The sequence below is a fragment of the Wyeomyia smithii genome, chromosome 3 (assembly GCF_029784165.1).
Source record: "Wyeomyia smithii strain HCP4-BCI-WySm-NY-G18 chromosome 3, ASM2978416v1, whole genome shotgun sequence".
Lineage (NCBI taxonomy): Eukaryota > Metazoa > Arthropoda > Insecta > Diptera > Culicidae > Wyeomyia > Wyeomyia smithii.
In genome coordinates, this window is record NC_073696.1 from 273942136 (window position 1) to 273967176 (window position 25041).

Genomic DNA, 25041 nt, shown 5'->3' on the forward strand with positions numbered 1-25041 from the left:
TATTTCTTATAATTAAACTGGCCAGAGAGACGGATATTAGTTCTCTACAGGGAATTGTAATTATGGCGCGATATTGGCAGGAGGAACTAGGTTTCAATAAGACTCACTCCTTTTGATGGTTATAGCAGTCTCTGGTCTCATATCTGTTTTTTAGAGAAGCCTGAGCCAATAACAAAATTGATTACTATGACTGCGTGAACGCGAACGATTCGGAGAAGTCGATAATGAAATTCGTCCGTTGATGGGCGAACGATGAAACGAGCAAGTCTTGCTTGAGACAATTTAAATACCATTGAAATTCTATCAGTGCTCTAGCACTGGTCATTTAAACAAACAGATACAAATACCACTTTTTTTTGTTATATTTCTTATTAGCAATATAATAAAATGTCGGAACACACAGGTTTTATCCTTTCCCTCCTATTTCTCACATTCAAGTTAGAGCCAAACAATATTCTATCTTAGAGGATAACCCGGAAATATTCACTTTCTTCAGTTAACCCAGTGAAATAGGAGAAAATAATTACTATTCAAGATTAAGTAAACGAATACCTGGTAAATAAAAATTCTCATGGATTAGTTATAGAGCTTTGATACCGTGCTGCCATTGAAACGCATGGTTTGTTGAACAAAAGTTTTTCTTAGTGCAGTAGTTATTAATATTTTTAAATGAAAATTCAAGAAGTTTCGAGAAACTTCAACTCTTTTCAACTGCTAGCCTAGATAAAATTCTGAAAATTGAGATATGTAAAGTGGCTTTGTTTAGTAAGATCGACACACCCCCGAAATTTCATTCATTTCTAAGAACATCAGGTTGAGTTGGCACGAAATCCGTCTAAATCATTTCTCGGAATCCGAAAGTAAGGAATGTCTGAAGAAATGTCTGTACCACCGGTAGAATCATAATGTACATTATTCAAAGGTATGTTAATTCATAACCTACATTTTCCGCTTACCCAAAACTTTTCACCAGCAACGTTGCAATTCTGTTCTGTTGGGCATTCTTTTTCATGCAGATTTTTCAGTTGTTTTTAGTTGGGTTTATGTAAAATGGAATGAACATGAATACTTGAATTACGACCTGGTGCATACTTTGAATTAAACAGATAATTAAAGAACTTTTGACTTATAACTTTAACAGCATTAAAAATAAGTTATAGCTTCAAATTTAGTTTTATTTCTATCGAAGTATTTCCATCTACAATAAAATGAATATTACTTGACGAATTATTGTTGATACGAGTGAGTATCTTTAATTTTACTGGATATAAAACTCTTCAAACCAAACTGAAGAATTAACCACTTTTCCCACTCTCAAACTGCACAATCAATTATGATAATAAACCCTCCCTCAGCAGTTGAGTGAGCCATCAAATACAAACTGCAAAGTTTATCAAGCGAGATTTAGCATCTAAATTAAATTCACCTTGCGTCCCAACCGATGCTGCCACTGCTGCTGCTGCTGCCAGTCGTGGTGAAAATTAATACATCCGTGATGCTTCACAGCTTCAGCGAAAAAAAAAAAATTCCCCCACTAGCACTAAATGTTTTCACTACTCCGACCAAAGTTCACTCGTTTTCATCGACGACGTCGTCGTCGCCGTGGTGTCGCTCGTGAAGATCACACTCTAAAGCGTTAGTTATTCCAGTTGTTGTGCTTCCGTTTTGGGAATTTTGTTTTTTTTTTTTTTTTTGCTACTTTTGTTTACCACTCTTCAATCACACTACGTAGCGGAATGTCGCCGACTTTCGCACGTACCTCGCATTCCTAGAGCGAAAGCGCCCTCACTTGCACTTTTGGCCTAGTTTCGTTTTCGCGTCAAGCGGCAGATTGTGCACGGAATCCGGCAAACTAACAACCATGCATCACACTTTACACCCCCAATTCTGTAACCCTCAGTATTGCTAGCGGAGCACGCCTTACCGCCTTTTTGTTTGCGATTTGTCTCCGGCTAGCGAATAAATCAATTTCTTTCTCCAACCCTCTGGTTGGTGCCTTTTTGTTCGAAAAATTTCCACCTCAAACAGCTGGCACAAACAGAACCCTTTACTACCGGAAAGCGAAAAACACAACAGCGCGTGTTTCTTTCCCCTTCTCCGAAACGCAAACAGCGCGGATGCAACACTTTCACCTGATAGTCCCCCAGCAACACCGGAACGGGCAGAAGCACTTCAGCACCTGCGGGAACTGGGAAGCTTTCAGCGTTCAACAGTAAATTAGCCCTTATCGTTTGCTTCTTCCTTTTTAGCTCAACTCAACAGACACAAACACCGGCCCAGTACAGTACTGCGTGGATAGTTTTAAAGACTCGAAAGATGCATCCAGTGTGCTCAAAGGACCAAACAGAACTGTTGGAACCAATTCGACGGAAATCGGGATGCTGTTGTGATTCACAAAAAGGATCTGTTGAACTGCGTGGGAGGCCGGATGCTGTGAGAGCGCGCTCACTTACTCTCTCATTTCTCTCGCTCTGGGAAAAGTGGTGAATTTGGCTAAAACTCCCCACCGGAGAAGTGTTGTTTTGGTTTGCCATTCCATTGACTTGTCGCGCCGTTTGGCATGCCGTGTTACAAACCCAATACAGAGAGGAAGAGTGGAAACGAAGCATTAAGGCTGACTGACTGCTGACGCGGAATAGCAGTCGTTAGCCCTTAACGATATGCTGTTGCTCTCTACTCGCGCTTCGCTTACTTCCGGCCTGGGCATTTTCGGACACTTCAGGTTCGATTTTCGGCAAACGGACCGAATCGTTAGCTCGGAGCCTTAAGCGAGGCTGACTAAGTGGTGTGGATAGCGAGAGATGGATGCCGACACCGGATTTTCGTTTCAGTGATTTCATCGGAATTGGATTTCTTCGGAGATTATTGTTGTGTGCTGAGTTTGCTTCCAACTCGAGACTAGGCCGTTTCATCGCGTTCTCGTTGTATGGTTTATTTTATTATTGCTCTCGGGATGGAATCAAAAAGTTTTTAATTGTGTGCCTGACTGTAGTAACATTCAGTCAGTAGGTAACGAGTCGAACTTTTTTCGAGTGATTGCATTTTGTACATAATTTTTTGTTTGAGGGAGGCTCAAATATGATGAGTTCAGAATAAGTAAATAAATGTATACAAATTAAAATCACATTTTATCAACTGATACGAAATATCAATATTTTTGTGTTGTCAACCATCCCTACAACTGTCTCACATGACATGAAAAAAGTATAGATAGGCATCTGGTATAATTATTGGGCTCGAAAAATTGCCCTAGAGCTTTAACTGGAAAAAATTACAGATTTTAGCTTTTTTACCGTTCCTGTAAATTGTTTTTGGGAGGCCAAATCGTAAGTGCGTAAAATCGGCAGAGACTTAAAAGTTCTTTTCCCGCAAGCAAACGCAGAAGCGACGAACCCAAAAATCGTTAAAAATCTGTCCACGTGGTATGTGGACAGCCCCTTATTTCGTTTGCAAGAGAATTTGCCCAAAAAGAACCGGAAGGGATAAATCAGGTGAATTGCATACACGAGAAAGTACTCTAATCCCAGGAAACTGATGCTATGCCCTTACCAGCAAATGGAACGGTTTTCCCCTTCTTCAAAAACTTTTGTTCTCTTTGGGCCCAGCCTTTTGATTGATTTTTTGTCTCGGGTGTGAAGTGATTAACCCGGGTTTCGTTCTTGATTACCAAAGAAGTTATAGAAATCTCAAAGAAGCTTACAGGATGCGGCAGAATAAATATGCGAAAAAGTTTGATCTTTATTATTGGGTTAATTTATGAAAATAATAGCTTAGTATTGTTGACAGCGAATTTCGTTACGTTTACTTTCAAGTGCTGCATTAGAACATCGCAGTTATTCAATCGCAAATTTGAGAAAATGAACACCAAAGGAGGTATTGCAGGTTTGTTGCACACCCTGAAGACGCCGAAGAGGTTTCCAGGCAAATGAGATGTCATTTGGACACAGCTTATCACAGCAAAAAGGCTCTACAGGATGGTTAAAGCAGTGGAACCCGAAAAGTGGACGTTTCGTTTATACGTACGCTGAACGTGATCAAATCGGTCCGAACAGAGATTCTTCACGGCCCGGTACGTTCCATTAGTAAACTTTGCAAGGAAGCCTACATTTCTGTAAAATCGACACAAGGAATCATCATAGAAGACATCACCAAAGTGTTCCAGAGCTAGAATGAAATACCACTTTTTTACGGAACGAATAAAGGCTACGAGTGACTCTTTCTAAAAGATTTGTTTATTTTTGAAAAAGGAAAAAAAAACATAATCCTTTCCGACTCAAAACTGTTCAGCATTGATGGTGTGTCCGCCCAGACCGGTTCATTTCACGGAAGAAATTAGCGGATATTCCGAGGAAATTGATAATTAAATTCCCAATCAAACATCCGGTGGATATTGTTTGGTTTGGAGGTTTGACGGATGGAATGCCATATAACAAGTCAAATTGGACCCCTCCGATGACTGATGGAAACATAAAGTTTTGGTCCTTCAAAACGTCTCATCCTAGTTTGAAGACTTTGAAGTCTGTTATAACGCATACGTGGTTGTCGATATTGGAGGACTGCGTCCGGAAGGCATGCTTTTCTTCCGGAATTGTCTTGGGGATCTCATTGATAAAAGTGGAGAACACATCGAGTACATTTGTTCAAAAGAGCCTAAGCTAGCCGAAAGGATGCCCTCAAGGGGGGTACTCTCGCTGCTGTTATGGTCTTTAGTGGATGACATTGATGACATTGTCATTGTGGTAAGGGGAAAGTTTGACAACATAGTCTCGGAAAGAATGCAACATGCCCTGAACGTAACCCATTTATGGTGCATAAAAGAAGGTTTAAACATAAACCCTTCCAAAGTTGTAGTAGTACCTTTTACTAAAAGGAGAAGACTCAACCTAATGCCCCTTAGGCTTAAGGAAAGTATTATCCAATTGAGCGAAAGGGTTAAATTTTTAGGATTAATCCTTGATGCGAAGCTTGACTGGAACGCGCACCTAGATGGTGCAATAAGCAAAGCGGTCAGTGCTTTCTGGTTATGTTCTAAAACGGTTGGTAGGAAGAAGGGACTAAAACCAAAAATGATAAGAAGGATCTACAAGTCTATTATACTCCCGAAAATAACATACGCTTCCTTTGTCTGGTGGCCCAAAACAAAACAGGCAATAACGAGAGCAAAGCTAGCGAAGCTGCAGAGACTTGCGTGTATTGCTATAGAGACAAATCGCGCGAAATGACCGATGGTCGAATATCGATCATTTTTGATTTGAATGAAACTTTGCACACGTATTTGGCTTAGTAAACTGGGCATTTTTCACAGGTGGAGAGATTTTTTACACCCATGAGTTACATTCTAAAAGGGCGTATGCCTTTTGGCACAGGTTTCATTCGAAGCATTGTAGCCCAGAAACCGTTGGTTGTATAGAAAAACCATCTGAGAATGAGTTGTAGAGAATTAAAAATGCACCATAAAAAAATATACACTGTACAAAAAAAATTTTTTGCCCAAAAAAATTAAAAATAAACATTAAGTTTCAATTAAAAAAAAAAAAATTGATTTTTTTTTTTAAAGAAACTTGACGTTAATACGCAACTTTTAAAAAAAAAGTCCAGGATGGAGAAATGAAAAATAATTTTTTTATGGTAGATTAATTTTTTTATAAAAATTCTAATTCAAGCAATTTTCAAAATATTTGTATTCTGATGATTTTAAAAGATGCAAAAAGTTATTTTGAATCAAAAAGCTCTTGGTAGTAAACATTTTAAAGGCATCGGTTTTCGAGTTATTTCAAATTTAAGCTCGAAAAATTATTAATATTTCGGAAAATACACGTTTTTCTTAATTTGTCCATGGTTCTCCAGCAAAAACCGCGAATGTTCATTCGTAAAAGTGCACGCCATCGAATCAGTTTCGAATTGTTCTTTGACGTCCTATATTTCGCGGAACAGTAAATTTAAAATATTTTGTAATCTGTAGTGGAAGTTTTGTTTTGAAAACAATTTCTACGAATAGTTTTATGTGTAACATTTGACCACTTGAGTCACTTTTTTCGCTAGGCTACATGGCTTGTAACGAAACGCATAAACAATAAAGTGCGCGTGAATTTCTAAATCCGAGTAATAAAACACGTAAACTCTGAAATCCGCCAGAAAAACGAAACAAAATTTGAAAATCGCTAAAAACCTTAACATGTAAAATGAGATGTGACCTGAATAATTTTGAAAAATACTAAAGGGTACAATCACGATGAAAATCAGGAAAAAATCGTGAATAGTCACGACTTTAAATTTGGAAATAAACTTAAAACCCAAGCGAAAGAACTGTCATCTACTAAAAAAGGGCATGAACACAAACCCTTTCCAAAACCGCAAAAAACGCATAAAAATGATTTAAGTGTTTAAGCTTTATTTCACATAACCCTTTCCACCCTCAGAACGATTCTTCCAGCTGATGTCTCGCGATAATGTTTTGTTCATCTCGTTAATTTATTGAAATATAAACAGAAGTACTTCTGCAGTTTTTGTACTTACTTAGGTACTCAAACAACGCCACTCATGCGGTCGTACTTTGGATTCAACCTTTTGCTTTTTTATCAAAAATTAGTCAAAACATTAATGCTTTATTGATTTTTACGAAATTTCTTCCTAAATTTTCTGAAGTATGAAGTGAATTTAAAACAAAACACGACATAGATGGTTGCTGAATGGCTGAACACGTGTCACCTCTGTCCAGCAACTCCTATCCCAACCTCCCGAGGTGCCGACTGGGATATGGGTAACTCTAATGAAGATCGTATAACCAACATCCGGTGAAACTTTTGGTCGTTTGCTGACTTGGAAAAAGGTCGTAAGCGGTTGTCCCCATGTTAGGGGCGGCGTACAACATTGTCTGATTCGGAGTGGGCGGCTGAGTCATGAAATGCGGCAGCCCCGTCGCGAGACTATGTTTCGCAGCCTTGGCATACAGGTTGCATACCGAATCTGAACTACTACGAACAATCCAGATAATAGAAAAGAACGAAATTATTGGCATAGGCCCAGGCGAACGAAAAAGGTCAACGATTATTGAAAACTCGGTACTTGAAAGGTAAGGACCCCACTCGAACCAGCGCGCGTAGTTATCTCGGCTAGAGACAGCTGTGGATGGTGAATATGGAGGTCGCAGCTATTCAGGCGGAGAGGTAGCTGAACACGGGAGAACGTCATTGATGTACCACATCCACTGCAGCTAATTGGGAAACCGATGTGTCATTAAGAGGGCCACGGAAACCGATGTGTCATTAATGTGTGATGAAGGGTGCTCAGTAGGGTGCCAAACATCGTATGGGTTGCGCAAAGCGATTGAAGTTTGGCCTTTTTGAAAACCGAAAAATCACCCAAGGGGGGGGGGGTTCGTGAAATTTCGGTTTTCGAAAATTTTTTTTGATGCCAAAAGACTCAAAAACGCATGAAACGTCGAGAATTGGTGTCATCTGAGTTTAATTTTTTTTTGCAAAAATCGACTATCTGAGACTTAGTCGTTTTTTCAATTGTGGGAGGCGGAGCTTAAAATCTTTAAAATTTATTTAATGAAATTAATCGCTAGTCTCTCGAAATAGCCTATATAATGATATACACTATAACTTGCATCGAGTACATTATGTTTCATTAGGGTGGTTCATTTATTCGGCATAGGGTGGTTCGTAATATTGTGAAAAATGAGTATAAAATAAAAAACAAGCGCTTCGGTTCGTTTGATTAGTGTGGCGTCTTCAATAAAGTTGTAGATAATAATTCTGTCTTCCCGAAAAATTACACTTAAAAAAATTATTTACTAAAAATAAGTTAGGAAAAAAATTAAAAATTAATGAAAAAGCTCGTTTTTAAAAAATCTGATTTTTCTAATAAAACCCACAAAATATTACCATAACAATGAAACCCGTCCGATCATTTAGAAATCAAGAGAAAAAGCTATCATTTTTTGAAAAAAAATTCATTTTTTTTTTTTTTGAAGGCATATTTTTCCTTGGAAGGACAAAATACTATCTAAATTAAACTTTGTTGGCAACTACCGACGGGGACACTCCACTACGAACCAAATGTTTACCATGCGACGAATCCTCGGTAAATTTCAAGAGTTCAATTTACAGACTCTCCATCTGTTCATGGACTTCAGGGCAGCGTACGAATCAGTTAAACGAAAAGAGTTATGAGTATTATTCTGGAACATGGTTTTCCAGTAAAGTTAATTAGACTGATTCGTGCCACCGTTGAAGGTTGCATGACGTTAGATGGTCAAACTTATTGTTCAATATCGCATTGGAAGGTACTATACGGAGGGCTGACGTGCATAGAAGTGGCACCATCATTACGAATGATGTTTTCATCCTCCTAGGTTTTGCTGCGATATTGACATCGTTGGTATTATTCGTGGAACGATGGGAGAGGCTTTTGGGCCTTTCAAGAGGCAAGGTGCGGTTGTCATAAACTCTACCAATACGAAGTACATGGTGGCTGGTAGAGAACGCTTTAGCGTATCCGATGTAGGTGCTGCAGTTGTAATAAATGAGGTTTGCGAAACCACCTGAGGTCACACAGCCCGTAGCCCAGCCCGTAGAAAACTAGCACTCCATAAAACACTGATTCCCTCGGTGGACCTCTATGGCCGTGCAGCATGGACACTGAAAGAGGCTGAACGGCGAGCTCTTGGTGATTTCAGCAGGGTAGACCCCGCACTCGTTTATCTGTGTGCTGTCGACGAGTAGGCTCGTTTCATAGGTGTTAACGGCGACTGGAGAATAGCAACCCAAGAACGAGTTACATGGCGACGTATTCTAGTTTCGGCACTGGATCGATAATCGATAAAAGCGAAAAATGAAGTTTTCCGTAAGCAAACTTAGAGGCCTTTGGATACGGCCTTTTACAACGGAACGAACGAAAATCTGATTGGTCGTTATATGATTGATTTCCCAAGCACGGTCGTCGAAATTATAGACCAAGTAATTCGGAATATACTCTTTGGTCTATATGAAAGCCTGTTTCAGCTGAAACTGCTCATATTAGTTCTAGACAGCGACTAAAACAGTCCTTACATAGCATCAGCAGCAGCAACAGCGGATAGCAGAAACAGCAGGAGTTGCAGAGGGTATCAGCATTGATAGTGGCAGCGCCATTATAAAAAAAATTAAAATGCTGTTTTTGTGCGGTAGCGGGCAGCATCAGTGGTAGATGCATCCAATGAAAAGTTGCCTCATTTTGACAACACATTAACGCTCTGTAAAGTTGGCGTTCAAAATATATAAGGTGTCAAGTTATAAGTGTTTAAACAGTTTTTCACTGAGTTATCTATTACAATGAATACCTTATTCGCACTGTCAGTGATAACGCAAAGATTTTATCAGCATCTTATCCGATACTGAAATCAACAGCAAATTATCCTTTTCAGAATGAATCAAATGTGTAGGTGAAGAGTTAATATTTTCTCTTAAATTAATAACTCTTCATTTTAAATTATGGAACAGTTATAAATGTGATTTCATCTCCATACCTCAAAATGTACTGAATTATCTTTTCCTTCATTTATCTGCATAAAAATTAAGTTTTCACATTATCAAGCCTTGAAAACTGTCTAGCTTTTATATGGCAAGGGTATTGAAAATCTTTGTTGAAACGCAAATTTCGATTGCTCTGATTGGCCGTTATATGATTGCTTTCCCAAGCACGGTCGACAGAATATACACCAAGTAATTCGGAATGTCCTTTTTGGCCTATATAAAAGCCTGTTTGAGCGAAAACTACTCACATTACTTCTAAACAACAACTACAACTGTCCTTACTTAGCAGTAGCAGCAGCAGCATTGCAGCGGATAGCAATGTATAACAGCAGCAGCATCAGCTGTGCTAACGAATAGCAACAGTAGAATTGCAGCGGGTATCAGCATCGATAGAGCCAGGCCCAGCTGATGCACATGCACATCCTTTAGTAAAAGTTGCCTTTGTGCGGTAGCGGGAAGCATCAGTTTTAACCAGCATCAGCATTAACCAGCAGTTCCTCTAATGAAGAGTGGTCGTATTTTGACAACACACAAACGGTTTGAGGAATAAATGGGTCGTCAAAGTTTAGTGTTAAAACAGTTTTAAACTGTGTTACCAGAAGAAAACCTTATTTCTCCTGTCGGTATAGCACACAGATGCGATCAACTCTAAATCCAATATGAAATTGATCAACAATTATCCTTATAAGGATAACAAATTGAAGATTTAATATTTTTTCGTTTTGGGCTAAAATTTAAAGTAAAATGTTATTTTATTCTGCATGCACTCTGACTGTTGAAACTTGTTTGCGATATATAGTTTTTGTTGCATTTCTGGTCAGTGATGTAATACATCAGATGTATGCGCAAACTAAAATTCGGCAGAAGTTAATGAATTCTTTCCGGTGGTATTACCTTTTTCCGTTTAATCGTATATTAATGTTCTTTCTCTGTTGCCTATTTTTCAGTCAGTATTGTTACTCTATTTTAATCAGGTTGAACTTTTCCGTCGAAGAACGATCCCAAAAATATTTATAGCATCTTTCCCACCTTTAAACAACTTCTCAATCAGGAAGCGTTTTATACGATAATAGCAGAACAATACCACAAATAAATCTCGTGCATACAACTCTTTCAAGCTCGTAAGACACAAAAATGTAGCAATTGTTTTCGGCAGTCGCTAATCTAAAACTTCTCGAAAGCAGACGCAGCCTCGAAGCAGAAACAATTAGCGCACCGATGTCCGCTGGCAAAACGTGAAACTTTATCACTCGTGCAACACGACGAACACTCAACACCAAGCATTTTGATGGGATTTCTACCTACCGGCCAGAAAACCCGTCCGCCCAATTGCCGTGAAAGAGGATAAATTAAATTGTAGACAGCCTCCGACCAAAGCAAACTAACAATTTTCAGGATTCCACCCAAAGCACTGCTGCTGCTTCTGCTCCGGGGCAGGACCGTGAAAGTTGACGGTGGCTAAAGCTCAATTGGTGACTGCTAACGAGTTGAATATCCGTCGACTTTTACTCGAGCGGAAGCAAGTGGTAGCTCGAAAATTTACACTCAATTAAGTCAGGTTTTTTTTAACACGGGGAAGTTTTTTTTTCTTTTTTGTTCATCTATAATTTATTTGACACGGCACAAATACAATTTAATGTTTAACGGCGCCAATTATATCTGGTAGCTTACTTTCTAAAGTATCTTAATAACTAAAAGCAAATTTTTCATCCTCGCTGCCGACTTCGAGCTGAAACTAAATCTAACTTAAAGCTAGAATATTTTGCATTAAAAGCACAGGTTTGCTGTTTGATGGTTTTCATTGCCATAGGTAAGCAGCATATTAAATTTGTTCCGCTGCTGGGCCAAGATATTACGGACTGGCATATTGGGTTGTTTCCATCGGGCCTTGAGAGTATCTGATCTGAGTCTGATTGCTGTTTCCGGATCCGGGGTCTTAACGTGTTTTTGTCGTTTGGTTGGATGTAGGCGGAAGGGGATAGGACTAAACTGGGGCGTAGATGGATTTCAGGAAAACGTATATAAGGGACATGTAGGATAGGTCACGGCTCGCCAAGACATCACGAACAGGAACAGCCGGCTGCCTACCTTCGGCCTGCAGGGAAGCTATTAATCTAGACCTGGCGTCACGGTGTACAGGGCATGACCAAACAACGTGCTCTATGTCGTGATAACCTTCACCACAGGCACAGATACCACTCTCCCCGAGCCCAACACGACGGAGATGCGCGTCAAATCTATAGTGATTGGACATAAGCCGGGACATCACGCAAATGAAATCCCGACCTACATCCAACCCCTTGAACCACGGGTTCGTCGACACCTTGGGGATTATGGAATGTAACCACCTTCCCAGTTCCCCTCTGGTCCAAGCATTTTGCCAACTGATGATCGTATCCTGACGTACAAATGAGAAAAATTCATTAAAGGCAATTGGTCTTTTATAAATTCCACCGTTTGTTGCGCCCACCTTAGCCAAAGAGTCCGCTTTCTCATTGCCCGGTATCGAGCAGTGAGAACGGACCCACGCTAAGGTAATCTGATACGATTTTACGGATAAAGCACTCAGATGTTCCCGTATTTTCCCCAGGAAATACGGAGTGTGCTTAACATCTTTCATCGATCGGAGAGCCTCAATGGAACTGAGACTGTCCGTAAAGATGAAATAATGGTCCGTGGGCATTTTTTCGATAATCCCTAGGGTGTACTGAATTGCAGCTAATTCTGCGACGTAAACAGAAGCAGGATTATCGAGCTTATGGGAGACGGTTAAATTGTTATTGAAAATACCGAAGCCAGTGAAACCATCAAGAACTGATCCGTCAGTGTAGAACATATTGTCGCATTTGATGTTTCGATATTTATTGGAAAAAAATTTGGGGATCTGCTGCACGCGTAAATGATCCGGGATTCCACGAGTTTCTTCTATCATGGGTGTATCGAAAAACACAGTAGAATCAGAAGTATTTGATAAGTCGACACGATTTGGAATATTCGAAGAAGGGTTAATATTTTGGGACATGTGATTGAAATACAATGTCATAAAACGGGTTTGAGAATTGAGTTCAATTAACCTTTCAAAATTTTCAATCACAGGACGGTTCAAGACCTCACATCTGATAAGAATGCGAGATCCCAGGCTCCAGAAGCGGTTTTTCAATGGTAGTACTCCAGCTAAGACCTCCAAACTCATCGTATGGGTCGACTGCATGCAACCCAAGGCGATACGCAAACAACGATATTGTATTCGCTCCAGTTTGATCAAATGTGTGTTTGCTGCGGAGCGGAAGCAGAAACACCCGTACTCAATAACAGACAGTATCGTTGTTTGGTAAAGCCTTATAAGGTCTCCTGGGTGGGCTCCCCACCATTGTCCGGTTATTGTACGAAGAAAATTCACTCTTTGTTGACATTTTTTCATCAGATACCTCACGTGACAACCCCAGGTGCCTTTAGAGTCGAACCAGACACCAAGATATTTGTGTACCAAAATCTGAGAAATCGTTTTACCCATTAATTGTGTTTGAAGCTGAGCAGGTTCATGCTTCCTAGAAAAAACTACTATCTCAGTCTTCTCCGGAGAGAATTCGATACCTAGCTGTAAAGCCCAAGCAGACAAATTGTCCAAGGTATCTTGTAATGGTCCTTGCAAATCGGCAGCTTTGGCTCCTGTAACAGAGATTACACTGTCGTCTGCAAGTTGTCTTATCGTGCATGAATTAGCCAGACATTCGTCGATGTCATTTACATAAAAGTTGTAAAGAAGGGGGCTTAAACATGAGCCCTGTGGAAGACCCATGTAGCTAATGCGAAAAGTTGCCAAATCGCCGTGCGTAAAATGCATGTGCTTTTCGGACAGCAAATTGTGCAAAAAATTGTTCAAAATTGGAGAAAATCCTTGTCGGTTGAGTTTACCCGAAAGAATGTCAATAGAAACGGAATCAGAAGCCCCCTTAATGTCCAAGAACGCAGACGCCATTTGTTCTTTGCGAGCATACGCCAACTGAATATCTGTTGAAAGCAACGCAAGACAATCATTCGTCCCTTTGGCACGGCGGAAGCCAAATTGAGTATCTGATAGTAGACCATTTGATTCGACCCAATGGTCTAAACGACGGAGTATCATTTTTTCCATCAATTTCCGGATACAGGATAGCATTGCAATCGGCCTATAAGAGTTGTGATCAGAAGCTGGTTTCCCTGGTTTTTGGATGGCGATCACCTTCACTTGCCTCCAATCCTGCGGTACAATGTTTTGCTCCAGGAACTTATTGAACAAGTTCAACAAGCGCCTCTTGGCATTGCCGGGTAGATTCTTCAACAAGTTGAATTTGATTCTATCTAACCCAGGCGCGTTATTGTTACAGGACAGGAGGGCAACTGAAAATTCTGCCATCGTAAAAGGTGATTCTATCGCGTCGTGACCCGGAGACGTATCGCGAACAATATTTTGCGCAGGAACAGAGTCCGGACATACTTTCCTGGCAAAATCAAATATCCACCGACTTGAAGACTCCTCGCTTTCGTTGACCGTTACGCGATTCCGCATTCTTCGGGCTGTGTTCCAAAGAGTGCTCATCGATGTCTCCCTCGACGTCTCGTTCACGAACCGACGCCAATATCCGCGTTTCTTTGCTTTAGCCAGGCTTTTAAGCTTGGTATTAAGCTCCGAATACCGTATATAGTCGTCGGGTATACCTCCCTTCTGGAAGGCCAAAAACGCGTCGGATCTTTTCGTGTAGACATCGGAGCACTCTTTGTCCCACCACGGAGTTGGAGGCCGCTCTTTGATCCTTTCGCCGGGATATTTCTTCGTTTGGGCTTGCAACGCGGCGTCGAAGAATAAGCCCGCGAGGAGGTTGTATTCTTCAAGTGGTGGATGATGATGAATCGACTCGACCGTTTTTGAAATCATTTCCTCGTATAACTTCCAATCGACATTCCGTGTGAGGTCATACGGAATGTCAATTGGTCGCATGCGGGTTGACCCGTTAGTAATTGAAATAAGAATAGGCAGATGGTCGCTACCGTGAGGAACGAGGATTACCTTCCATGTGCAATCCAACCGTAGCGACGTCGAGCATAAGGATAGATCCAAAGCGCTTGGGTGCACTGGAGGTTTCGGGATACGTGTCATTTCACCGTTGTTCAAAATAGTCATGTCGAAGTCATCGCAAAGGTTATAGATTAAAGAGGAGCGGTTATCATTGTAAGGGGAACCCCAAGCCACACCATGAGAGTTGAAGTCTCCCAAAATCAAACGTGGCGAGGGAAGAAGTTCTATTGAATCAAAGAGCAACCGTTGCCCAACCTGTGCTCTGGGAGGAATATATATTGAGGCAATACAAAGCTCTTTACCTTGTTTTGTCATTTGACATGCGACAACTTCGATGCCTGGAATCGAGGGGAGGTTAATACGATAGAAAGAATAGCACTTTTTAATCCCTAGAAGTAATCCTCCATATGGGGTGTCTCGATCAAGGCGAAAAATATTAAAATCATGGAAGTTGAGAGCAATATTTGAAGTAAGCCAAGTTTCACAAAGGGAAAATGCATCGCATTTGTTTCTATTTATTAAAACTTTAAATGAATCCATTTTTGGTAAAATACTTCTACAATTCCACTGTAAGACAGAGATAGAATCCTTCGTATACGCAGATGAATTAGGCATCGAAGGATACAATCGCTGCAAGGAGGGGCCATTGGGCAGTCAACTGCTTCAAAAATGATCTAACTGTTGGGAGGAATGCTGTAAGAAAAATTTTAATTGGATCGGGTTCATTGAAAGTTTCAAAAATCCAGTCCACAATGTCAGAAAATTTCACTAATCCAGAGTTTGTTTCATCAACTGGGAGTGCAAAAGGAACAACTGGAGTTTTAGATGTTCCTGGCAGTGCTGGGAACACCTTCTGGGACTTTAAATTTGCAAGCCCAGGAGGAGTTTGCTTCGGTTTTTCCGCAGCATTGTTTGGTTTGTTTGTAACTTTCATTTCACTTTGGGAAATCTTAGGACCTTTTCGGGGAAGTTTAGGAGAGGAAATATTTTTCCTCTTTCTAGACGCCCCAGATTTGGCATAAGTTGTTCCCGCTGGTGAATCGTCAGAATCGGTTTCATCAGAGGACAACAGATCAAAGGGGTTCGATGTTATGGTAGAAGTGGTCACGGTCTTCTTCAGCATATCAGCGTAAGATCGCTTTGAACGCTCCTCAAGTGACCGCTTGATTTTATCTCTGCGCTGCATGTACACCGGGCATGTGGAGAGCTCATGCTGATTTTCCCCGCAGTGAATACATTTTTTAGCATTTACACTGCAAGAATCGTCCGCATGAGTTTCTCCACACTTGCTACATCGTGCCTTATTGCAGCAGTAGGCGGCTGTGTGGCCTAGCTGCTTGCAATTGGTGCAATTTATAACACGGGGTACATACAATCGCACAGGTAGACGAACCCGATCGATCGAGACGTGGCTAGGGAGAGCAGATCCGGCAAACGTAACACGAAACGAGTCTGACGGAGTGTACACCTTTGTGCCGTTGACAAGAGACACAGACCGCAATTGCTTGCAATCTATGATCTTTACTTTTACGTCGTGACACAAAGCATTTTTGAAGCAGCCAAAACCGCTTGCCAAAATACACTCGACCGACAGACTCGAATCGGTTATGACACCGTCGATCTCCACGTCTCATGCGGGTATTTAAACGCGATACTCGCGTGTGAAAAGCTCGGAGCGAGCAATAGCGCTGGCCTGCTCCAGGTCGCTGACCAAGACACGGAGCTTGTTGGGTCTGACCTTGGAGATTTCGGTCACGGCCTTGTACCCCTCCGTCAGGTCTTTCGAAATCTGCAGGATATTTAACGGTTTCGATTTCGGTCCTGCTTTTGGCCGAAAGAAAACAGTAACGCTGCCCTGAGATCCGTCCGGGTAAAGCCTGGGGCGAGGGGGGACTGGAGAATTAACAGAGGAAGGGTTGGCAGGAGGGACAGGGTCGGAGGGGTTCGGGGATGGTGGCACGGGAGGCGAGGGATCTACATCCATCGCGCTAAATCTAGCGCACTAGCGCCGACAGAACACGTACCTCTTTACTTCTCCTTTCAGCAGGGTTGGTTGTCCGAACGGTCGAAGCTGCAGCCGTTACAGCCAGCAGCACCAATACAGCAGCTCCAAACAGCCACCAGCAGCGAGCCGGGTGTGTGATCACTCAGCACAGCGACACAACTCGCTGTCAACTGTTGGCTTCTTCTTTTTTCTCCTTTGTGTTGAGATTCTCGTCCACTGCTGTAGCACAAATCACTTAGCAGCCAAATCGGCTTACGCACCAGCAAACAGCCACGATGCGAAACAGTTGCACAAAGGCGGGCGACCTTGAACCTTCACTCGACCAGGCAAACAATGCCAACACTTGCTCGCGCGTCGTTTGTTTTATATTCTATCGGAGCGATCACCAAACACGTCCTATACTGATGCGTGTTCGGCACAGAATGAACACGAGGAAGTTGACGATTACCGCAACGAGCTCAACGATGCTCTAAAAATGGAGTCTCCATGGAAACTAAACGCTCAATCAAAAATCAACTTTTTATAGGATAAAAAAAATGTAAACACAATAAGCTGCTTAATGAAAAACTAAAGGTAATCCTACGATATCGAACCCAACAGGCGGATCACTAGCCCGTCCCCATGGTTTTACGTGTATTTAGTGTGAATGCTTCTAAACTTCACAACCACAACAAAGCCCTCTCCGGTTGCGAAATTTACCAACGGATTCGACCGGAATGGACACGAATTCAATCACGTCCCACATTGGTGGCCGGGCAGCATTGGCAACCGGCTAGTCAACTCGGGTATTGGGCTTGCCTGACCGTTGGAATGTGTACCCTGGAATGTCCGAACGTTGCCCGACCAAAGTGGAGGAAAAAAACGCCAACGGATCTGCCGGGTACGGCAGAGGATGGCAGGACTACCGTTCAAAGCTCTCAGAGCTGATTGAATTTACCGCGGGGAGAAAAGGAAAATTTAGTTCATTTTTTTCTTAGCTATTTGTAATTCCGCTTTCCTCCCTTCTAGGGCACGAGTCCAAGCAATGGAGAATAAAAAATGTGCGAAGTAAAGTTGCACCCGCAATGAAGACGATTAAAAGGGATTTAAAGTGGTCACTTTAGACGGACCAGAATGCCGGACTCTGCACAAGGTGAACCGGAAAAAGAGAAGCAATTTTAATATTTGAAATGGATCGAGATTAAATTTCAGAATAAATCGTGTGTTTTCTGAGAAGTGAAATTTCGTTTTAACATTTTTAACATTTTTGACAGTTTTTCCTCTATTTCACTTTAGAGTCATTTCATTTGCTTTGCTACTTTTTTGACTTCTGTAATGCTTGATTTTATGCTATGATGATTATTTATTTTATTTCTGTATCTTGTCTGATTTACACGCATCGAGTTCAGTTTATGTTGATTTCGTGGTAATTGAACGATTGCATGGGTACTTTGCATAAATGGCTTGCACTATTTAATTTATCAGATAACCACTTAAACCAGTATGGACAATTTAACCCACAAACTGATAAGTAGTAATGGAATCACAAAAATATAGTTTACCATATTTTCTGAAAAAATCCCAGCTATCGCTTGGTAAAAATCCAAAAGCAGGCTTTCAGTATAACTGCAAGCTCAGCAGAATTAATCCAACGAACCAATTTTTAGTTCATCCTTTATGGCATATCGAAACGATCGCTCGAAAAGTGCAGCAACACAGTGCACTGGCCACAGTTCTTGTGCTTGCATTCTGCAGACGACATGTATCGAGGAAATAACCATTAAAATTCGATTGCCCGAAACGGATATTACCCTTTGTTGCACACACATGGACACCAGGGGCAGGAGAATCGAACTTCCATCGATATTTGTTCAATGAGAGTGGTGTGGAATGGACAAAAAAAGTTTATAGTGAATAAAACAGTTCGAACTGTTGTTACAGTTTAGCTTCGGGTCTCAGAGCAACAAGAAAAACATTCAACTTTTAATTGATTGACTGGTTTTTTGGGTGACTGATTTTTTCCTAATGGAAAAACAAATCATGAAATAGCCAACATAAATAGGAAACGCTTGATGAAGTAATACAGCCATTTAATTTACGACTGACAAACAAATTATTAGCCAACCTTAGGGCATCTAAAAAAACGTCGAAAACGTCTCGTTTCGGGGACGCCAGAATGTCAGATCATCGTTCTTTGCATTTAGATTCACCCAAACTTTCTCCAGCCAGCGGCCGGGAAAAAAAGCCTGTCAATAGCATCGATGGTAATACAACGAAATCGAGCCCAGGTCGGTCTTACAAGCATGACCGGATAAGTGCTTTGTTTGTCAACAAAATGTCACCTCGCCCCGGGCAGTCCAACGGGGAACAAATCCCAGCATCTCCATCATTATAATGTCCATCCGGGATGACAATTTATCAAACAACCTGCAAATCTACGTTCCTTTTTTGTTTCACACTGAGCGACATTCTGTTGCCATGGAGATGCCGTCCGATTTATATGTCAGGGGTTACGGGTTTGTCTTCCCTAATTGTGTCATTTTTCGTCGATTCTTCCACCGATTACCTTCTAATTTTATACATCTTCCAGTATTGGACGAGTGTTGAGAGTAGTAATTTAGTCATATTAAATTGTTTTAAAAAATATGTTAGCTTCGAGAAGTAGATAATTTAATTTATGGAGACGTTTAATAAAATTTAACATAACTCCAAGCTGTTTCCCGTTAAGTGCATAGCTAGGCGAATAAAAAGTGACAGCAAATGTGCAATGATTTCAAAAAATACATATATAGATATAATATGTATTCCCTCAGTGCAGCGAGTGGTGCGGTGCGGCGCGCCAGGTTGGCTCCAATAATCGTAGAATAAAACGACAGAAGGATCGACCTCCTCCATCTCCCCCCAACCGAAGAACAGTCAGCAGTGACGATAACAATCGTTTCGAAATGCTACTATTTGCTTCTTCTGAACCGAAGCACACCGTCGTCTACGCACACACACCCACAGCAAGCTCATACCTTACATGCACAAACAATGCGATGAAAACGGTTATTTTTATGAACTGCCAGACCAGACTCGCAAAGGAGGCGGATTGTTTTTTACCTACCCGATATGCCGAACAAAGTAAGCCAGGATTGTCGCACGGCGCTCGTTCGAATGAATAGATATTGGCTGTTTTTCGATAGCGATCAGTAGGTACTGATTGGACAAACGATTATCGCCATTTTGTGACGATAACGGGTTGCTCTCCGGGTCGGCTAGTCTGACTTTTATCGACTGGAACCGAGCGTACGGCTAGTAGCCACTAGCGTCACCTAATGTCATCAATAGTAACGGGCAATCTTAGTAATGTGTATTGCCTGCCCTGTTTGTGTAAAGGACGACAAATTGAATCTTTTGCTGCTCCGGGTCTGGAGTAAGAACATTTGTCTGTTTGCTTTCTCACACACACATATTTATATATAAAAATCAATGCTAAATGGGCATACACAATTTCATTTTACCGTTTGTCTAATATGACAAAATTGGGGTAATTTTTTGCTAGTTGAATTTTGTAAGAGCGATAAATTGTGAAAAAACAACAAATCATACCATCAGGAGTGTACCGTTCTGTCTAAAACTTGGAACAATCTCAAACTTCGAACACTTTAGAATAAAAATCACGTTGTTATAGCTTGAGTAATCAAAAGTATGAGTATAAGGTATATACCATTTCGTTCTTCGGAAGGTCCTTTACCCAGTGATGTGTTACTCTTCACTGCAGGACCACTTCCAGGTAATCAGCAGGCGTTGAAAAAAGTGACAATCAGTGTTGAGACGATTTACCTATCTATCTCTTAGTGATTACATTGAAGTGTTCGAAATTTGAATCAAAGCAGATTTTTGAATTCTCGTTAATTTGATAAACAAAACATGTTTGAATCTATATAAATAGCACTCAATTGCAACAAAAATAAAATAACCAACATGTTAGACCGACGATCGACGAGAAAACAGGGTTTTCTTTGATTTTTTAGTGCAAGCAGTTGCATCATAACTTGAGTGTTCGAAATTTGATGCAGTACGGTATTTTTGATGTTAGACTACATTCTATATCGAAGTTAAGCGGCTGAATCTGAAAATCTGGCAATTCAACCAGAGAAAACCAGGGTAAAGTGGTCAGGTTTTGAGCGCTTATATATCAGTTATTTTATTTCAGAATATCAAGGTTTTGGCATCATTTGATCAGAAATTCTTTTAGGGTTAAATTTATGTAACAAAAACAACCTATTGTTTGAAATATACTATTGAAAAGTTGGTAAATAACATCGCTTGTCCAAATCATATCGATCAACCAATCACTACCTCTCTTCCCAGCCGACACTAAAGTGACTGATCTGACTTTGTGAACGATTTGTTGTTGTTGTTGTTGTTGTTGTTGTTTTACTCGAGGTCACTTTCTGTTTCTGATGCTTTTTTACTTTCCTTACTATTCCCTATTCTTCTAAACTCCTCCTTTTTTTCCAAATAACTGATGAAACCTTGATATATAAGGTACGATTTGAACATTTCACCCCATTCCAAAACTCTACCGGTATCATAAGCACCGGAGGGGAGCTCCGTAGTCGCAAGATTACAGAGTCCGCCTTGGTAAGCGGATGGTCGTGGGTTCGAATCTTAGTAGAATCAGGCCATTTGGTGGTTGCCAAAGGACTTTAGCATGGGTTTATTCTCAGACTTCCCACCAAGTACCTTTCCTTCAATCTGAATTCTACAGTACCTCTGTTGACTCTCCTTCTGACAAAAATAAGTCCCTGTTATAATAAAACTGGTGTGAGTAACGTATGAAAGTTCTCTCCAGGGAACTGTAAGTGGGCGATATTGTTAGGATGGACAGAGGCTCGGTATAGTAGAGTAGTAAGCTTGAAACGGAAAGGTAAAACTTAAACACAAGCACGGGTATGAATGATAAGCGTATCACTTACTTCAATAGTGATACTGCCAATAATATGAAGTGCGGAGTACAGAAAACACTTAAGCAATATCACAACAGGTCTAATCTCTGGTCGCAGTGATGAGCCCACACAGGGAAAAAAAGAGGAAGTTTAAATCGCTGTTGTAAAATCGAACCTACAACAGTGTTAGTTGAGACGTTTTATTATTTTCAATGAAACTTTCTCAGTCCAGTCTTTATTCCATCGAGGAAAAATTACTGCCGATGAATGATCAACACTTATTTGCTAGAAATTTCATTTAGATAAAAACAGGTTCTGTCAAGTACCATAAATTATCGGTAAAGTTATCTAAATGAGCATACATTCAATTTTCGTTTTTGTTACTCGGTGTGCGATTTTGTTTTTGTTTCTCGCACACAGAGAAAAAAACAAACGTGTCTCTATCGTGAAAAATAACAAAACATATAGAAGTGCTCTGATACATAATAGAAGAAGTAATATATATATTCTCCTGTCATTCGCTAAAACCTTGATAACAACTACGCAAAAAGCATGTTATTTATTTCTTGCTTTTTTAAGTTATTTAAATAAACTTAATTTCTTAAAATACATGAAGTTATATGCTGGGCTGGAGCTAAGGTTTTCCTCACAGCGCTAATTTAAAACATTCACTCTTTTAGTATATATTATTATTTATAACGCTTTAACGACTCAGCATTTAGATATGCACTGTTGGATAAAATTGCAGGAAATACTAGAGTTAGAATTCCGTCTACTACTTATTTTAATGGAATGAAAAATGCCGTAGTGCAGCGTTATGCGGTCATGTCTTGGATACCACCATCCTACTTTTTACTACGTCTCTATTTATAATTTTTATAAAATTAGCTTCGTAGGTTGTTTCTAACCCCTCAGATTCTTTTTCTTATCACTGCCGAAAATACCATTCCTTACCCGAGTAAAGTTGGATAACAAAATGATAACATGATGTGATGCCCAGTTATCAGGCAAGCAAAAGCCCAAAACCCCATATCCTACATTCAGATAACAGAGGAAAACAAAATGATTACAAAATGCCAAAATTTGTTATTCAGATGCCTTGAAAGTTGTTACCTTATTTCATTCAGGTACCCTACCCTATCTAGATCTGAGCTGACATTTCCTCTTTGGAATGTAAGTATTGAAAAAAAGTTCAAGCATGCTGCTGATCATGTTATGAAAAAATTTCGACATCTACACACAGTAGTGACACACAATTAGTTTTCGGTAAAAATCTTTTTTTTCTACCTTTACGTTTTCTAAATAATTTTCGGTGCCGTAAACATAAATGATAATGATACTTTTCAATATACTTAATTCTAAATGCTGCAGAACGCCTTAACAAAGACGGTTGCAAACTCGATTTTACAGCAGTAATTCAAGCTCCATCCTCATGCCTGGCAACCGGAACAAAATTTTGCTGTCCTCCAGTCGCATATCTGAAATATGCAACACGCTACAAAATGTAGCGTAACTAAGAGTGCGCTGCATCTTCTGTTGTCTGCTTCCATCGTTTGCGTAAAATGTACATTCGTTTGCTTTTTTAGCGAAAGCTACTTCAATTCAAAGATTTTGGGATGCTGAAAAGCTTCTCGGCTTTTTGTTTCCTAGTTCGAAAACCTACTGACTCAATGATCCGTTGCTAAAACATTTGGCATAAACTTTTTTTTCGATATCAAAAATTTTATGTTTTGTTTCATCTGCCGAAAAAGTAAACTTTTAATGGGGCCGTTCCTAAACCACGTGGTCATATTTTGATCACTTTCTTTAGCCCCCGTGGTCTTTCGTGGTCTTTTGGTATAAACTTTCAGTACATTATATATTTCTAAAATGCAAAAGCTTCATTCTTAACTTGGTGGCAACTATAAATTATAAGTCTGGAAAAAAGACCACGTGGTCATTTCGTTATTTTCGTTCTTGGCTTTGAAAACTTTATTGCTATTCTTTTTTGCTGCTATGCGGTCGTCGTTGTTTGTCCCGTGGGAAACGAGGTATTTTCTGTGATTCGATTATCCGGAATGAAATTTTTTTGATGTTCCAGATAATCGAGTCCGACCTGTACTACTATCGGTCGAAATTTTAAGATTGTAAAATGAAAAACAAAATAGTTATGAACCTTTTAGTATTTTGACATATTCAATCTGAACTTATTTTTGGGTGTTTTTTCTAACTACACATAACAATGTTAAAAATTTATCGCTAATAGCGTGATACCAATCCAACGCGATCTTTTCGTACCATAATCGAGCATTTTTATATTGTTAAAATTGAATATGCATAACTCACCGGCTAACCCTGTTATAAGAAGGTTGTGAAAATAACACAAACACACAAGGTAACCAATTTATACAGTGCGTTTCTATATCAAGTAAATCCAGATTTAGAGAACCGGGAGCTGGGATAGTGAGCAGAAACAGGTTTCGCTATTAAAGTTGCGCCTGATGTAGTCCACGCTACTTTCAAAACTAATGCTTAATATTGTCATCTTCAATGTGTAAAAAATAGATTGTTAAAAAAAGTACTTTTTGATTTTTATTTAATATTTTGAGACAATTTGGAAAATTTAGCACGGAAAAAATTTGTATGTATTTTTTCGAAAACCGCAATTTTATTACTTACAACTTTACTGAAGACACCATTTCTATCAAACAAGTCGTTTTCCTGATATAGAAATTTTTATCTGTCAGTCACCATTTTGAATAGGCCCTTTTGAAGCAGCAGTCGCGAGTCTACATGAAGAACTGATATCATAAAATGACCTCTTTATCAAAACGAAACAACTGTGAAAAATTTCAGCGAAATCGAAAATGGTCGATCAGGATCGATGCGCAAAGTAGCATGAAATGACTCTCTGGCGAAAGAATGTCGGGACAATATAGACTATGCAACAGAAAGTTACATCAAGTATATGTATGTGGGAATGGAATTTCGTGACTATACTGCCGCGCATAGCAGGTCTGTCCCATTTGCATTTTCACCAAAATTGAGTTATAAGCGGGAATGGTAGCTAACTATGCGAAGCATCGTAACAATAAATTAACTCAATTACTTTGTTCCGAAAAACTTCGGGAAAACATCCAAACATATTGTCCCATCTCGTAAGAAGCAATGTTATGGAATTACATAAAAAAGCGTTTTTCTTGGTTTGCTGAAAATGCCTGTCTGACTGACTGACTTGCTAAGCGCGGCGGTATACTTCTGGGAAAATGCTGCTGCACAATTGAGCCAAAATATTGCATGGGGGCTTTTTCGAGAAGACAAACAACGCAACGGTTAATTTAAACAGCTCGTGCGTTGCACGGTAAGCGGCATCGCTAATCATAGCAGTAAAACACTTCATCTCCTAAGTGAGTCTCTTCTATTCTCTTTCTTCAATATTCTTTTGCACTCATTTCTCTACTGCAACGCAACCCGGGTTGAGGATGAGTGATTCGAGTGCACGAAACCACTGTTTCACTCTTCGTCTCTCAACCTACTTAAAATTTCTAACGATGGAAATATTCTATGCAG

The 25041-nt window shown here is 40.1% G+C and overlaps 1 protein-coding gene across 3 annotated transcripts in view; it reads right to left on the reverse strand.

Moving 5' to 3' along the window:
* The window catches only part of LOC129731789 (probable serine/threonine-protein kinase MARK-A), a 402244-nt gene that overhangs the window by 346459 nt on the left and 30744 nt on the right, over positions 1-25041 (reverse strand). For 2 of the 3 annotated variants that reach the window (XM_055692098.1, XM_055692095.1), the window contains exon 1: positions 1427-2334. The exons of the other annotated variant lie outside the window; for it this stretch is intronic. The gene's annotated coding sequence lies outside the window, so the exon portion shown is untranslated. Of the gene's footprint in view, positions 1-1426; positions 2335-25041 lie in introns of those variants that run through there. 3 annotated transcript variants of the gene reach the window in all.